This window comes from Melospiza georgiana, chromosome 1, assembly GCF_028018845.1.
Source record: "Melospiza georgiana isolate bMelGeo1 chromosome 1, bMelGeo1.pri, whole genome shotgun sequence".
NCBI lineage: Eukaryota > Metazoa > Chordata > Aves > Passeriformes > Passerellidae > Melospiza > Melospiza georgiana.
The window spans coordinates 145,209,319-145,226,262 of NC_080430.1; the positions used below are offsets into that span (position 1 = coordinate 145,209,319).

Consider the following 16,944-nt stretch of genomic DNA (forward strand, 5'->3'; position numbering starts at 1 on the left):
GGGTTCTGTAGGCTGCTTCTCTTTCAAAGATTTCAGCTAATTTAGATACTTAAGTGTTTAAGTACTTAAGTGCTGTCACTCAAACTGTATCCAGTAAAACCACTGCTGCTTCTCCTTCAGGTATTCCTGGCACTAGAATCCTTCTTTTTAGTATCTTACATCTCAAAGTTTCTTTTAAAAAGTCATCTTCCCATTTTGTCCTCCAATTCTCTTTCTGCTTCTTAAAGCCAAGTCAAGCATATTCTGCAACATGTCTGTTTTTAGCACAAACTTGCTTTAGAAATATAAAATCCCTGTCATGTCATTTCAAATCCAGCTGAAGAGGCATGAAATATTCAGCTTAATTTGTATTTAATCAGCTATCAGCAGTTCCTCTTACATCAGGTAATCCTGATTAATGGGCATTTAACAAAAATATGTTGCTTTGCAGTTAAAATATATAATCACAAACATCATAACATTACTGATTTCCCCAGCTTGGGAAGGGTGGAGGGAAGAGTTATAAAGTATTGAGGCTGGGGAATGATTTTAGTCACAGTGAAAACTACCATCAAAAGTTGCCATCTATTGCCTCCTGCCCTCTCTGCAAAGGAAAATCCTGCAAGCTGAGCAGCACAGCTAGGAGAAAAGGGAAGGACTCTGAGATACTATGCCAAATAAAACCAAGGCATCCTATTCACAGCTACATTGAAGCAAATAATTGCAACAAACAGCTGAAAAGCAAAACCAAAAAAACAGTAATATTAACTAATGATAACTTTTGCCAATTTGTGTCAAGACAGTATCTAAGATAAGCAACTGCCTGTCAAGTTAATGTGTTGGTATTTGCTTTTTTTCTTCCTGCAAATGTTGTAAGAAGCACTATTTCTCTTTCTTGCAGAAGGAGAAATCTAAACAACACCCAAAACACATTCGCTCCATTAATGCATAGGCTTTGTTTAAACCATTGTTCCACCACCCAATTCAGTCCCCTTCATTCATGGACCTCTTGCCAGACAACTGTATAAGTTAACAATTATCTTATAAACTGAATGGAAGCCATGAGATCCTTTCATTCATGCTGCTTGGCAAGTGCACAGCAGATCAGTTCTGTCACTGCCTACAGTCCATAACAGAATTGAAAGTCTTGCTGCCTGACCATTTAAGAAACTCAACAAGTTCCTTCAATACACTCAATCAAAAACACTTCCTTCTACCCTGCTACACTGCAGTATGAAAAGCTTCTTATTCACTACCAAAAATGGATTTTTTTTCAAGCATGATTGATCATTTCATTAAACAGGAAAATTGTTATATTTCTGCTGTTCCCCTGTCAGTTGACAAATTCGAATGGTTAAATCTCCTTGTAACTACTGAAATCACAAGCAGGATTTTGGTTTACTGAAAAGAATACCTAAGCTCACTGGAGACCCTTCTGCCCTCTCCAGTGCTGCTCCCACTCCTGGCTGCTCAGCATTTCCTGTGCTGTAGTTCCTCCTCCCTGACAATCCATTCCTGCAGCCTGGCTTCAGGAGAAAGGGAAGCAGAGCCAGCAGCAACAGCTGTGGGGCAGTTCTCGATGGGAGAATCCCACCTGGCAGAACTGCCATTTGTTACAGTGCATTGAAGAGATGATGGAAACATCCAGAAAAGCACTGGAAGCACATCCTCTGCCAGCACAGGGCAAAGAATTAAGCCTGGTGTGGTAGCAGGAGCTGGAGAGGAAAGAAGCTGCTGCACAGGAGCACTGCACACAGCAAGGACAAGGCTGCCGAAGGGGGAGCACACACAGAAAAGCTGCAGAAAACATGGCCCCTTTGGAAGATCTCCACAGCTTTCAAGGCAACAATTCCTTATATATGATCTAGATGAATCCCATTCAGTCCATAGAAACTGTCAAGAGAGATTTATTTTTCTTTTTAAATAACACATCCCCAAAGTGTAACCTATGGTATAAATAGCATAGCTGAGAAAAACCAAATTAGCTGCCATCTTAGTTTACAGACAAGATTTGTTCACAAACTCATTTTCTTTACTTCAGTAGACCTTTGTGGAGTAAATTAACACTGTTTCTTTGACAGGCTAATGAGAAGAGCAGGTGAACAACACAAGAGTAAGCTCATTCCCAGGAGATATCCTGGCCTGCCCTCCACACACTGTGCTGGCATAGCTTTGCAGGATGATGAATTCAAAAGAAGGAAGCAGAGAATAAACCTACTTGTTCCTGCTAAATTAGGGAGACTTCACCTCTTGATGTAAGCGACCATCCTTTACTTCATTAGTTTTGTCACTTAAGGGGAAGGTGGAATTAGCACAGCACCTGATTAAATCTTGTTCTCCATACAAAATTCATGCTCAAGAAGACCATTAACCATAAAGATGCAAAAAGCCTTCTGTGAATGGCACAGTGTTTGCTTTTCCCTGGGTACATGTTTCAACAGGCAGAGCCACAGAAAGTGCTTCTCAAGCCTCCAAGTTTCACACTCATTTGAGCTACAAGGAAGAAAACTTCTGAGAAATTTATTAATGGCTATGTCCTCAGGAGCAAAGGGTAAAGCCACTAACACAGGGCTTAGCTGGTTTCACTGAGGGACTCAGGGCACTCCATCCAAGACAGCTTGCTGAAATACTGAGGCAAAACAGGCAGTTATTGTCAGATATAGCAGTGTCTACACAGAGCTTCAAGTTAAGTAATTTTGCAGTCTTTGCCACCATTAAAGCAAGACTGAGGCTAACAGCCCATGTAAGGCCCATGTCAGAACCTGCTACATGTCTTCACAAGCAGCTCACAGGAATGACTCAGGCTGAGGTGCAGAGGTCAATCTGTCCTTGAATTCTGCCCAAACCTAAACCCAACAGCCCACACTCCAGGTCTCTGCCTTGCTCCAGTCAGACCATCACACCCCAAGGACACTACTAAGTGACTATCTGGGGTGGCCTGAGATGCCATTTCATTTCCTCTTTATTTGGTAACCTACACAGAATCTTCAAAAGCCCAGACAAATGTAGATTTCACAACTTAACATGCAGGCTATTTCAGCTCAAAAGCTTGTCTAAATTTCACTTAGGAGTAACTCCACCTAGCCTGCATACTTAACACTGGTGTATAGATATGAACCACATTTAAAAATCACATAACACACATCATCTTTGCCTGCACTTGATTTTGCTTAGTCCAAAACACAGAAAGCACAGGAAAGACAGCAATGTGGATTTAAGGTGATGTATCCTCCCTAACACAGATCACAACAGACTCCTAGAAACAACAGCCCATCCTAAGATACATCTGAAATGAACAGTATACAAAATGAGCTGAAGAAAAAACAATCCATAAAGATCCATAAAGACAACTGAGTGTCTTACGGCTTAAAAACCTTTCTGGTGTCAGACTAAGACAGCACACACATAGAGCAGTAAAAATAACCCCTGCAGAGCTTCTGGCAGGTCACTCTTCATAGTAAATAGCTATGCAAGAAAGAGGCAGAAAGCAACAAAACCAGCGTCCCACAAAAACAGGAAAATATAAAAATACCAGAACTCACTAATAGCTCCACAGCAAGAAAACTTGAGAATTTTATATCCTGCTAAAATGATACAGGCTACTTTTTTCCCTTATGAATATATTTTGCCAAAACTTTAATTTTCAGTTGAAAGAGGAAATTCTCCTGTGATTTGAGGAATTGGTAGTCTGAGAACTATTAAAAAATCCCCAGTTATTCACTTCTGCACAGCTGAGAAAGTAAGCTGTCATTCCTTTTATTTCTAGGACAGAAATGAAACCAAGTGTTTAAGATCAAATAATTACACTAAAACTCAATAGTTTGAGCTTCAACTGTACATCATGCAGTTAATAACACTGATGCAAAGACACATTCCAAGGTTAAAACTATTTGCCTCCAGAAACCTGCAGTTCTGCTTCCATGTAACACTGGAGCACTCTAGTGACACCATTTTCAACAAAAGTATTCCTTTTTTTTCATTCATCAGAACAGCATGAGTTACAGGACTTAAATACACTTACACAGTCCTTACAGGTTTGAGCTGCAAAACCACTAACTATGGTTCAAAATGTACCTCTAGTATTTATTCGTGTACTAGAAGGTAATTTTGTGAGTAAATTAGGATCACTCAGTTAACTAAGTCCTAGAGATGGAAGACACACATAACCTTCCCTTGTCCTATGGCAAACATTTGGCAGACGTTTAAAGTATTATCAGCCCAACACAATGTATTCTCTGAAGTGCAATTCACTGAACAGAACACTGACCAGCTTTTCCTCCAATAATTACTCCAAAGTCATGTAAAGGATTTCCAATTGTGAACACTTTCTCCTGTCAGAGCTGTTTTGCAGCTTTCAAACACTGGATTTGGTACTTCAAGCTCAGTACTGCGACACCATTTAGCAACTTCCCTTAAAAATACGGCTTTTCAAAATAACTAAGTATTACAGAAGGACTAACTGACATTTAGTAGATGACCATCCTTATCACTTTTTGTTTTATTATTTATTAATTACAACTGGAAATAGGGTATGCTCCAATTCCAGTAGACTTTGCTCACACTGCAGAAGTTCTGACTCCCACCAGACTATTATTGACCTTCAAGCTCTAATTTACTCAGCTTCTTGGAGATCAGGAACCTGTATCTGCATTTACTACAAATGCAGCAATAAGGAGAAAGTAGCTCATGTGTAAAAAACCAACTAAACTGAAACTGCTAAATACTTATTCCATTTAGCCATACAATAAGCATATGCCTCTGTTTCAAAGACAAATGTGGAAGCAGTAAATATGTCAATCATTTGAATACTCTTATATTAGACAGGATTAAAGTTTAACTGTGAGCAGAGAAGAAAATATTTGATGCCAGACTTGAAATAACATGTTGAGTATTTTCTCCAGTTCCCTTTTGAAACAGAACTACTCTTCTGAGAGTGACTCAAGTTCTAGGGTGACTCAACTCGGAGATGAAGAGGCAGGACACAGATGACATGTTCTCCAGATTAGTAATGGAGCAGGTTTCCATAGCAGGGTGAAAAGGGCAAGTACGTACAGACAGACTGAGACAGGACTAATCTTTTCCTATTTCTAATGAGAGGATGTTCTTGATAAATACAAAGAAGGAGGATAATTAATTTCATATCATGTAACTAACAGAAACTTGCTCAGAAGTGCAGAGTCCTTGCAGAAAGTCTGATAATTCTTATAACAAATGTCAGGAGCAATTCTTTTGTCATAAACCGCTTTTGCCATACAGAGAAACAGGCACAAGGCACAACCTGGAATATTTCTTCACTCTCAAGTACAGATGCCACAAATTTTTTGACCTCAGATCTCAGTTAGTGTGTGTTTTCTCCTTGGATACACAACACCCAACCAAGGCACTGAATGACATTACAGAAAGCAGGAATTAACACATAGACTGATTGTTGGATCAGTCCTGTTTTGTTCTACTGCCTACAGAGGCACAATGAAAGAAGATTCTCCTGTGACCAGAGCCAGTGGACCAGTTCTGCTTTCTAAGAGCTTTAACTGTTACACTTATGAGCAAGCTACACAAACTCTTCAATAAGTTAAGGCTAGTAATTAATTATAGGATAGAAGCTGCATATCCTAACTGTAAGATCAGTTTAAGATCTCCCTTGGACAGAGATCTGTCCTAAGCAAAGACTAAACACAAAAGACTTTCCCACTCCATAGAAATTCCTTCTCACCAGGCTCTGTTGTGCTTAGTCTTTCCTGGATACACACCTGAAGCCCCAATTCATAACATGTCTCAGCTTCAGTGTCCTTCATATTCTTACTCAAAGCGTTCCAGCTTCAGCTGGGAGGGAGGCACGAGCCTGGCTCTCAGACAAACAATCAATTCAAGACTCCTTAAACAGAGGGTAGAGTCAGGTGTCCCTTCTACCCATAATTATGCCAACAAGTCTGTAATTTAAAAATTCTGAAAGGGGAAGACAACCTATGGGAAGATGCTATGAAGCCCTTACTCTGGGTAGTTGGTCAATATATCTTTTTCCCCCCCATTTTCCAATTAGCTGGATTTAGACAAGCTTGTTATCTAGTCCACAGAGAGGCAGGCATTAGTTCCAGCTCTTAGTGATGTTTACACTATCTAACTTTATCTGATGAGTAAATAGTTTAAGCTCTTATCTTAAGCAGTCTGAATGATCTTTTCAGGATCCAATATTTGTTAAAAAAAGGGAAAAAAATGAAACTGCAAAGCTTATGTTTGAGACCTTGAGTAGAAAGTCTCACCCTGACAAGGTTGTCTGTCGACTCTCAGCTTTCACATCCGCTTCTCACTACCCAGACTTTAAAGCAACTGGACTCCTGTTTCTGCACAGGAAATCCGATGAATTTTCAAGCCATTCTTACACTCCCACATCCTCTCATGTACTGTATCTCATGTCCTGAGATAGCACAAGATCTTTGTTCAAAGAGTACTTGTAGATGCCATCATCTCCAGAGGCATTTTTCCTACATGTAATGTGCAAGTGACAACCTCAGCCAAAACAGGAGAACAATTTTTTCTATATTACCCTGTATTGGAGTAACAAAGGAAGCATTTAAGAACAAGTCTTACATTTCTATGCTTAAGCAAAATTACAAACTCCAATGTTCAAATATTCACACCTATGTTCTAGAGATTGCAGCAAGGCAGTTAGTTCATGCTTTGAAATCAAACTTTACCCTGGAACAGAAGTCAAATAATAATAAAGAAAACCCAAAACCAAACTATTATTATTTATTTAGAGATGTGTCATACTACAAAGCTTTTTTGCTATTCTGAGGCTAGAAATACTTACTTCAGACTAACAGATTGTGAAGAACCACTTTCCATGAAGAAATACAGCCACAAAATTCAAATTCCACACATGAAGAAAAGGAACTGTTTCACACAAAACTGTGAAATCATAGCCAGCATAATTCTGGTAGACACAAAATTGTTGTATTTAAGCAAAACTCCAACAACAGACATGCATAGGTAGCAGCTTCCCTTCATCCAATTATCATTTATTTCAGGCAGATGCCAGCACATTCAACAAGAATATAATCAGTACAAGCACTTCAAGCATCCTGAAAAAAGTCCTAGGACCACCAACTTTAGGAGTATCACTGAAAACCAGGGATAAATTGTACTAGCATGTGTAACCAGAGTTGAAATTACGGTGCCTGGCTCCTACAGTCTCCAAATTTAGATGAGGACTCCATCAAACCATGTGATGAGAGTTGCTGTGCAGGCAGAGCGTGCCTGAGGCTGCTCCTCCATGAGAATCCCACGTGCAGCCAGAGCATGGGCAGGGCACACACACGAGGTTTATGTTCAACCAAACCAGAGGCTCCAGAGCTCCTCAGAAAGGCAGGAATGGGAAGAGTGTGACAGGAACTGAGCACTGGAAGCCCAGCACGAGCTCCAGCCTGGAGAGGTACAAAGGGAAGCACACACACCATGGATGTGTAATTCCAGCAAGGAGCTGCATCCATCACGTGGTGCTGCAGTGCTCCTCTGTCCAAGGACTGTGATTCAGTGCCTACAGGGTGTGTTGGATTGAGTACAGATGCAAAAGTTAATTGCACACCCTAGATGTGTCTGGCTGCTGACAGAAGAAGGCTACACACACAGACAATTAGGAGCACTCAGAAAAGTTAAATCATCAGCTCTAACAGGACTGACTGAGCCTTGCTGGCCTCGCTCAGTGCAAGTGCAGAAAGCTCCCATATCTCTCTCAGAAGGAGTCTCAGAGTAAGTAAAGCTAGTTAACTTTCACAGTGTTTAGTTTGAGGGTCACCATGCCCAGCATGGGCTAAAACAAACATTACCTACTATGGAATTATTTGTATTGCCATTCATGAACTCACACAATTTATCAGAGACATCTCATGTGGCAAAGACACTGCCAAAGAACTGGATGATTTATGGGTGTTCTTATAGCAGAAATCTCTTATAGCAGGACCTTTCCAGAAACAGATATTTTCCAGCAGTCTCTGAATACTGGAATGTGACAAAAACAAGACAGAGGAAGTATAAGGATAAATCTTGTTAATAAAGATATGCTTCTCACTGTGGCTGAACAAGAAAATTTCTTTTGCCTAATGGTATTGTCATAAGCACCAAAGAAAGCTCACTAACAAGAGGAGGCTGACTTCACAAAGAGCAGTGCAAAACCCCTTTGCATGGACAAGAGGCTTCCAGTAGTTTTCTTGACTTTAAATAAAAAACAATCTGGCTTTCAATAATTTAGTAACAAGACAAATAGTAACTTATTCATTATCGTATCACTCAAATCTAGAAATGGATGTTGGCCTTCTGGGCCTCATCTCATTTTTGTGCAAATTGTTATTTTCTAAAAAATAAAAGTATCAGCAAAAATAGTATTAAAAACAAAGCCACCAACAATGACTAAGATCTTCCAGATCTGAAGGTATGAAAAGGTTTCACTTGGATCTGCTTTCAGTTAATGTATCACTTCAGAGAAACTAAAGGAGTCCCATATCCTATTACTAACTTTAGTTCTATCTTATAAACATGTTTTATGAGGAGTCATTCAGCTACAGAAACTCAGTCCAGTTGCTGCAGTAACTAGAGAAATATGCATTTGATCCCTGGTTTTTACTACGACTTCCTATTTGCTTCCAGGTAATTAACACTGCCATACCTCAGTTCCTTATCTTATCTTCTTTCATGATAAGGCCAAACATTCAACACTAAGAAGAGAAGGACTTTAGCCAGGTGTGTTGTCTTTGAATTCTGCTACAGCAAGAGCTGGCAGGGCAGCAATGGATAAAGGCAAAAGCACAGAAGAGGCTGTTTAGTGACTCCCCAGGCAGTCACTGAGGATACTCCATGTGAAGCACACATGCACCATACCCCCAAAATCTCTGCACTACATCACATTACAGACAGAAGTTGCTGAAGCAATACAGACTCCAAAAATCAGATCCTGCACTCCAATCCAGGGAAGATATTCATGTTAAACTCTCATCCATCAGCCTGAAAAATAATGGAAGTTACTGTTTTACTGCTGAAAACTTGAGCTTCTTAAGCCTTTAAGTTAAGGCCCTACAGACAGTAAGAAGTTAACTAATCATTTGAGACAGTCCAGTCTAATCCTGGACATAAACAGTAACTTCACTTTAAATATGCATGTTATAGTTAAAGAAAAATCTTTTATTAAGACTATTTTAATTATAAAATCACTCAAGTGTTCCAAAGTGCTGATCCATCTATCCTTTCATAAAGATGACAAAAATAATTTTTAAAAAAGGGAAAAGATGCACATGTTAAACAATGTGCTTGAGGGGAAAAACGTTTCATCCAGATCAACCAACTTCAACACTGGCTACTGCTGGATTATCAGAAAGGAATGTCCTAATATGTCCTGTAGTTAGAACACATTTCTTAAAAAACAACACTGAACCTACACTGGGACAATTTCCTAAAATGAAAAATGAGCATGAATGCACAAATTGCATTTTAGTAAGCATATTTAATGTACAGTATAAACTGCTCCCATGGAAGAAGCCTTCAAGCAAAAGAAATTTGTGCTTAGACCATTAACAAGATCCACAAATCTATCCTCTCTCATACAACAAGAGTCTATAACAAGTCTGTAGAACTAGTGAAGAATAAACCACACCTGGAAAAGTAAAACCAGCTTTTTGTTTTGCTAGTCAGCCAGACGATCCTCTGTGATCATGAACAAAACAGAGAAGTCATTAAGCAGTTCATGAGACCGTGAAAAGCATTCTCAAGAGCCAGGCAAGGAAACAAGGGTAGTTCAGAAAGGTGGCATCTCTGACTCTGGCTCCACGTCACTTTCCTGACAGATAGCAGAAGGCATGAGCAGGTATGTTCCTCTCCCTACCCTGAAACCAGCAAATACAATGTATCACAAGATAAGATACAAAACCTGTAACTTCAGGCACACACGACCTTGCCCTAAGAGGTATCACATCCTGTTATTACCGGAATACAACAATAACAAGAACTAGTTCACTGAGAAACCTGATATTTGAGGCAGTTTCTGGAGCCCCATGTGCTGCCTTTGTGCACACACACAGCACCACAAGAGCAACACGTGGTAGGAAAATAAACTCTGAGGAAATAATGTCTTCCTTACCTTAAGCTCTTTTACATACTACCAAAGTTTTGATTATTATAAGGAATTATCAAACAGTATATTACAGACTTTTAGTTTCTTCCACTGAGCACTCTGCCTGCAATGGGAAAGAGCTGCTTCAGCACTCACTTATGTCAAGGATCACTGTTTCAAAAAGGTACATTGGGGTAGTGCCAAGCCACTGAAGCAGATTTATTTCAGAAAACAGAGCTGTAACTTTTCTACTAGACAATAAAAGCTACTGCTTAAAGGCAGTGATTCTCAACCTCCTTCCAACTGCAGCTCTTCCTACCTTTTGTCATAATGAGCCCTAACTCTGGCAGCCCAAAGGCAGAACTCTGACTTTACTTCCTCTGAGATGTGAATGAGAGCAGGGGAATGGCAAACAGGATCATTCCTCAGCACACCAACTCAGGCACAATTACAGCACACGCTGAGCGACAGGAAGTTCAGAAGATCCACAAGGTGAAAAGAAGTGTACTTAAGACCACATAGGGACAAAAAAGGGGTGGAGGAGAGGGACAGAAAAAGAGACACAGCCAGAAACCAGCCCACAGATGGCTATACCTGACACATTCTACTCTTCAGGATGCTGCTGTTGATGGAAACTTTTCACTATAGTTACCCTGGGCTCCAATAAAGCTGCTGTCTTGCACCCACAAAAGGACAGGTCTAGAATTTCTCGTTTAAATTGAATTAATATTTCATACCATCAATTTTATGGCTGTCAAAGTTTTCCATTGCAAGTCCTAGTAAGTTAATAAAATGCTTAAATACAAGATATACATTTCACATCTTACACTACTTTAGGTATTTACAATGGGAAAAAGCCATGAGGCAAAGAACCCTAAACATCATACACCCTTTACATAAAAACTGCTCTAAATTACACTCAGCCACATCAGCACCCTTCCTAAGTTAACACAGAGAGACTGCTCTACAGAGAGCAACAGAACAGTTTAGTGTTTTAACCTGAATCTATTGCTACCTTTCATCGGAAATCAGAGCTCCACAAAAGTTTTCTTAACTATGAAATCTTTTGAAAGCTTGAGTATTAATAATGCTTTAATGCATTCTATTATCTATGTGACTGTTCATGACTTTGGATCTGCCACAGGCTGCCTGCTCCCTCACCCTCACCAGGCTCCTCTGGTGTGCAGGCATTGTTATCAGGCATATTCAAATCAGTAAAGCACTCAAGTGTTGCAACACAGTTTAAAGTCAACACCATAAACACCATTACCAACATGCAAATTCATAGCTTTCAGCCTTCTCCTTAGTGTGCTGAAGAATAAAAAAATTACTTTTGGCCTGTTTAATCTTTAAAAATGCATAGCTGGATATTTTAATAGAAAATGAGCACTTCTGAAATGACTGACCCTTAAGACTTTGCTTCCACTTTCAAAAATTCTAACCAAGTCTACTTTTCCCTATTTATAGAATTGATATTCAGAGGCTAAAATAGACGCTATTAAAAAGCAAGCAACTCCAGATCCTCAGCTTAGTTAAGAAAGACAAAAAAATGTCCTACAACTATTTGAGGAGAAGAGACCAGGCCAAATAATACAAGTCTGGGAGAAATCTCTGTATATGGAAGTAAGCCCCTGGGCAAATTATTCAAATATGAATAAACTTTGCACTTACCTGAGGGGAAAATGAAGAAGTATCTGCAGCTACCAGCCTTGTTCTTATAAATCTCTTAACTCAGAACTACTCCAAACATTAATTTTTACAGCTGTACTGTATCACAGTTAAGAGCAGGCAGGCTTTCAGCTTACCTCTGTAACTTGACTAAAAGGGGAAGTTAAAGCAAGTCCCACTATCTGTTCAGTCAGTCTAGATTAATGTACTTGTACTGTTAAAGATTCCTTAATTTACACTGTCTCTAGGTAGCTATAATTACAAAGAAATGCAGAAGAGTATTTTTAATTGGCAAAGAAGTCTTGGCAGTTTGTTCTTTTCCATGGTAGAAAAGAGATAAAAATCAAAGAATGCCATTCCTGGATGCTTTCATTGAGGAGATAGCATTCAAACTGTTAAGGCAATTTTGTGGTACATATATGAACAGGCAAAAAAAAAAGCATGAATTCAATACCTCCTTGAAGGTGAAGGGAGTCTCCCATTATATTCTAAAGTACCTACAAAACTAATTTTAAACTGGCACAACTGTACAGAATTCAAAGGCAGGCATCAGGGCAATCAATCTCATGTTACTCCTGAATCAGTCTGACAGTGAAGATTGCTTGTGACAAAGATCACAGGATTAAATTTATCTCCAAGTTTTTATTTAAAGCATTTGCCTTCACAACTTTGATGGGAGGATATCCTATAAAAGGTATCTGCAAGACAGTAAGTGCTCCTACCTTAAAGATCTGTTCTGTCATCAGACCTGAAAATGCTCACTTCTCCTCCCAACAAAAATTAGGTTAACTGGCCTGAATTACCAGCTTTTGCTTTCTTTGAAAAACATCTAAAAGCAGGAAAGATGCCAGAATTTCTTAGGACAGTTACAGACATAACCCATTCAGGTCCTCACAAGTAACTTGTCACTGACAACCATTTATTGAGACTGGATTAGTAAGAATTATTGCTACTTCTTTACAAGCCTTATACTGTCAGAGGAAAAGCCTTGAGATAGAAAGTTTTGAGACTTAAAACCACTGAAATTGAAAATGAACATAATGAACTACAAACTCTGAACAAAACTACTGCAAATTTATTTAAGCTGAGGAGGAGGAACTGGACAGAGGTAGGGGTAGGAGGCAATATTAACCACTTTATCACCAGCCCCCATTATCTCCCAGGGGAGACAGGAAGACACATCTTTTGTTACTGTACTGCACAGAAAGATCAGCTCTGAGCAAGCAGGAAATTTTAAAATATATATAAAAATCAGGAGGGGGAAGGCTGTCATGCCAGGAACACAGTTAAAGCCATGCTGTAAATGATGTAACTAGTTCCAAGAAAGCAGCTGTAGTTATGGGTTATGTAGGAGCCTGTCTTTCCACCAAAGTCAAAACTCCATCAATGTCTGTGATAAAACAGAGGAGTTAATACAGATATTAAATCCTGCAAGTGTCAAGTACTTGCAGGATTTAATATCTGTGTACACTTACACCTTTCCACCATCTAACCATCAAAAAGAATCTTAACTTTCTTGTTTACAGATTACAGTTAAAACTGCAATTTTCAAACACCTTTAATTCCAAAGGCATTGCCATTCACACCAATGCCTCAGCCTAACTCCAACCCCAAGCACACACAGCCCTTGACACAAAAATCATGACAGTCAGTCAACATGTTACAGTCACATACTCAAACAGATTTCAGTTTTACTTTTCATGTTTATTCAACACAATCCCTCCCAACTCCTCAGAATAAATCAAGGTTTCTTTCCCATGGGCTTTACTCTTTAAAGACTGCAACACCACAGAGACTGTCAGGTACTCAGAAATTCCCCATAAAACTCAGCTCTGCCACCATGAACACTTACACAGTGAGACAGTCTTATCTTCTGAGTTTACACACCAGAGATTTATTATCAGCGGAGTTTTAGCTTGGTTTCCTTCTCTTTTTTCTAGCCTTCATACCTATCTAACCTATCTTCCATACAGCTGAGGCTAGACCTCATACTTAACCTCACTTCAAGCTGTATCATGGGAAGAAAAATACAGTCCATTCTCATGAGAGAGTTTTATATGTATATGTCTAAAGCCAGGTCTAACCAAGTTGTGCTTAATGAATACTGAGATAAAAAAGAAAAAAAAGTATTTTTTCCTTGTACAACACAAATAACTGCAAAAAGAATTTGCTGGTATGTGTAATTATTTTTCCTTTCCCCAGACACCTTTTACAGGACCGTGTCAGTTACTTAAACAGTAGCCAGCAAAATGTGCTGCAGTGCAGTTGGGCCAGCCATCATTTTCTGCTCATCTTTATACACAAAAAGCTGCTACTCAGCAATCAAAATCCTTTTAAGTTGAAAAAAAGTCACTTACAAATACTGCCAAATTATTGTTTCAGTTACAGGCACAATTTAGATCACTTTTATACTAAGATACAATTCAGAGTTTGTGTTTCTTTGAGAATATGACACAGCTGCAATGACTGTGATTCCCAATTTTATTTAAACAGAACAGTCTGTCAGCACTATCTGTGAGACCAATAGTTAACACAAATTTGCTTTGAGACAACAGGTTAGTAAACCAAGGTCTCAAATAATGGCTACAGTGCAGAGACATGTCACATTTGGAACAGATTTCTGAAAGGATCAGAAGCACAGCATTGGTTTGAAGGAAATCTGATCCTGGAAGGATGTCCTGCTTAACTTCTTGGTAGGACTTATGTTTAACATGAAATGTACATCAACAAAATCTTGGATCTTTAGGATATTCCACAACTGCCAGCAGTACATATGCCTGCAGCTTCCCAAGCTACTTTCCCTGGCAGCACAGAGAATATATAAAGCATAATGAGCATGAGTTAAACTCTAGCTTTCCTTGACAATATGTCATTGACTGCCTCTGATGGACTTCAGATTAGGCCAAACTGTTCATCATTTTTAGCTGGAGAAAAGTTCATTTCAATTCTCTCAGTTGAGAAGATTAAACTACGTGTTTATGCAACTACTGCTTCTTTCCAAATAGTAAAGGAGGGCAAAAGCTACACAACAGATCAAAACATTCACAAGTCCAAAAATTAACTTGCTTTAACTTGTTTTTCTGATTCTGAACTACTCAACAGCACAAAAACAGAACTCAGACCATAAATGCATAAGGCAAAATCAACACACATCACCAGATCAGAGAAACATCTCAAAACAGATTTTCCCAATGCATCACTTCCTGCCAAGAAGAACAGAATCAGAATGGCTTGGATTCAAATACTTTTAAAGATCATCTAGTCCAACACCCTGACATGGGCAGGGACATCTTCAACTAAATCAGACTTGCTCAGACCTGGCCCTAAATGCTACCAGGGATGGGGGTTTACTGCCTCCCTGGGCAACCTCTGCTGGTGTTTCATTATTCTCATTGCAAAACATTTCTCCCTTAGTCTAAATCTCTTTCAGTTTAAAACCATTGGTCATGTGCTAGTGCTACAGGCCCATGATGAAAGCCTGGCCCCATCTGTGAGAACATCTCACAAGTTCTCTCTGGGTGCTGGAAGGTGCTCTAAGGTCTCCCCAAGGACCCTCTCTTCTCCAGGCTGATCGACCCCAACTCTCTCCACCTGCCTTTAGAGAAAAAGGGCTTCATCCCTCTGTTTTTATGGGCCTCTTCTGGACTCACTCCAACAGGTTGCTGTGCTGATTTCTCCTGAGCAGGACACAGTATTCCACATGAGGTCCCATGAGAGCAGAGCAGAGGGACAGAACCACCTCCCCTGACCTGCTGGCCCTGCTGCTGGGGATGCAGCCCAGGACACTCTGGCTCTGGGATGCAGATGCACATTGATGGCTCATGCTGAGCTTCTCATCCACCAACACCCCCAAGTCTTTCTCTCAGGGCTGCTCTGAACCCTCCATCCCCCAGCCTGCAGCGATACCAGGGCTTGCCTGGACCCAGGTTCCAGACCTTGCACTTGTCATTGCTGAACCTCACGCTGCTCTGGGCAGCAACACACTCAGACACTGTGCTGCCCTGCCCATCCATTGGGAACCCAGCAGATCTTCCAGTGCCCAGTGAGATCTACTGGGTTGCTTTCTGGTCAGCCAGGATGGTCCCAGGAATGTCCCCATGGGACTGGCTCTGGCAGAGGCATCTCTCAGTCCAGCACTGGCCTGCTCTCGCTGCTGACCACAGCACCCCTGACACCTCCAACAGTGCAATACCACAAGGAGAGCACCCCAGGAGATGAGATGGGGTACAGAGACAGCCTTGTCACTGACTCAGCCCGGCAGCTGGAGAAGGCTGGGGGAAAAGCACAAAACACCTTGGCAAACCCACACAGGAACTGCAGGGCTCCCTCAGCCAGCACTGGGCTGGGAAATCAAACCCACAGCAGCCCTAAGGTGGAGCCTGGGGGCTGGGGATGGGTAGGAAGCTGTGGTGTAGTGGGAAGTTGGTTGTGCTGTTTTATTTAGGTTTTTGCTACACATTTCCTTTTCATTTTTTTCATGTAGCATGTTGAACTACACGTAGGCTATTAATGTCAGGAAAAAAGCAAAACCAACAAAACAGCTACAAAAAGTCAGTTTACACAATATTTTAACTACTAACAGGAATCACTACAACTAAAAACCCTGAACTACATCTAGTAGCAGAAAAATCCCACTTTCATGCAGCAATACCCACCAAGTTCTGTTTCATGCAGATCACTATCAACAATTCAGTTTTTATAGTATTCTCACAAAAGAAAGAAAACACTACCGGCACGAAAAAGTAACCACAAAATAAATACAGCACTACCTTTATACAGAATTATACAATCCCATACTAAACAATACTAACAGGGTAAGTGCAGCTCTGTTTGAGAATTACAGTAGCTGTTAATCAGCAAGTGTTTTCTTCCTGCCCTTCTCTCCCTCCACTTTTAGCACAGTTAGCATCACACAAACAAAAGAGGGAGAACTTGTTTCTTTTCCATTCAGCAGGTTAACCTGCTCCTCCTGCTGTACACAGTAGCAAAAAAACCCAAAAATCCTCCAATTGAAGCTTAACCCGGTCACAAAATTTGGATTTGCAGAGCAGAAATGCAAACAAGTTGACTGATGCCAGTATGTAGGTGATGAGGGGTTTGATTAGAGTCCCGCATCAGCAGCTTTAGAAAATCACCTTCCACCCTGAAAAGTGATACATGAATAACCATTCAGCATCTTCTGTAATGAAGACTACCAC

The 16,944-nt window shown here is 40.2% G+C and overlaps 1 protein-coding gene across 4 annotated transcripts in view; it reads right to left on the reverse strand.

The window, feature by feature from the left end:
• The window catches only part of CYRIB (CYFIP related Rac1 interactor B), a 97,023-nt gene that overhangs the window by 43,567 nt on the left and 36,512 nt on the right, over positions 1 to 16,944 (reverse strand). The gene's annotated exons all lie outside the window — the stretch shown is intronic.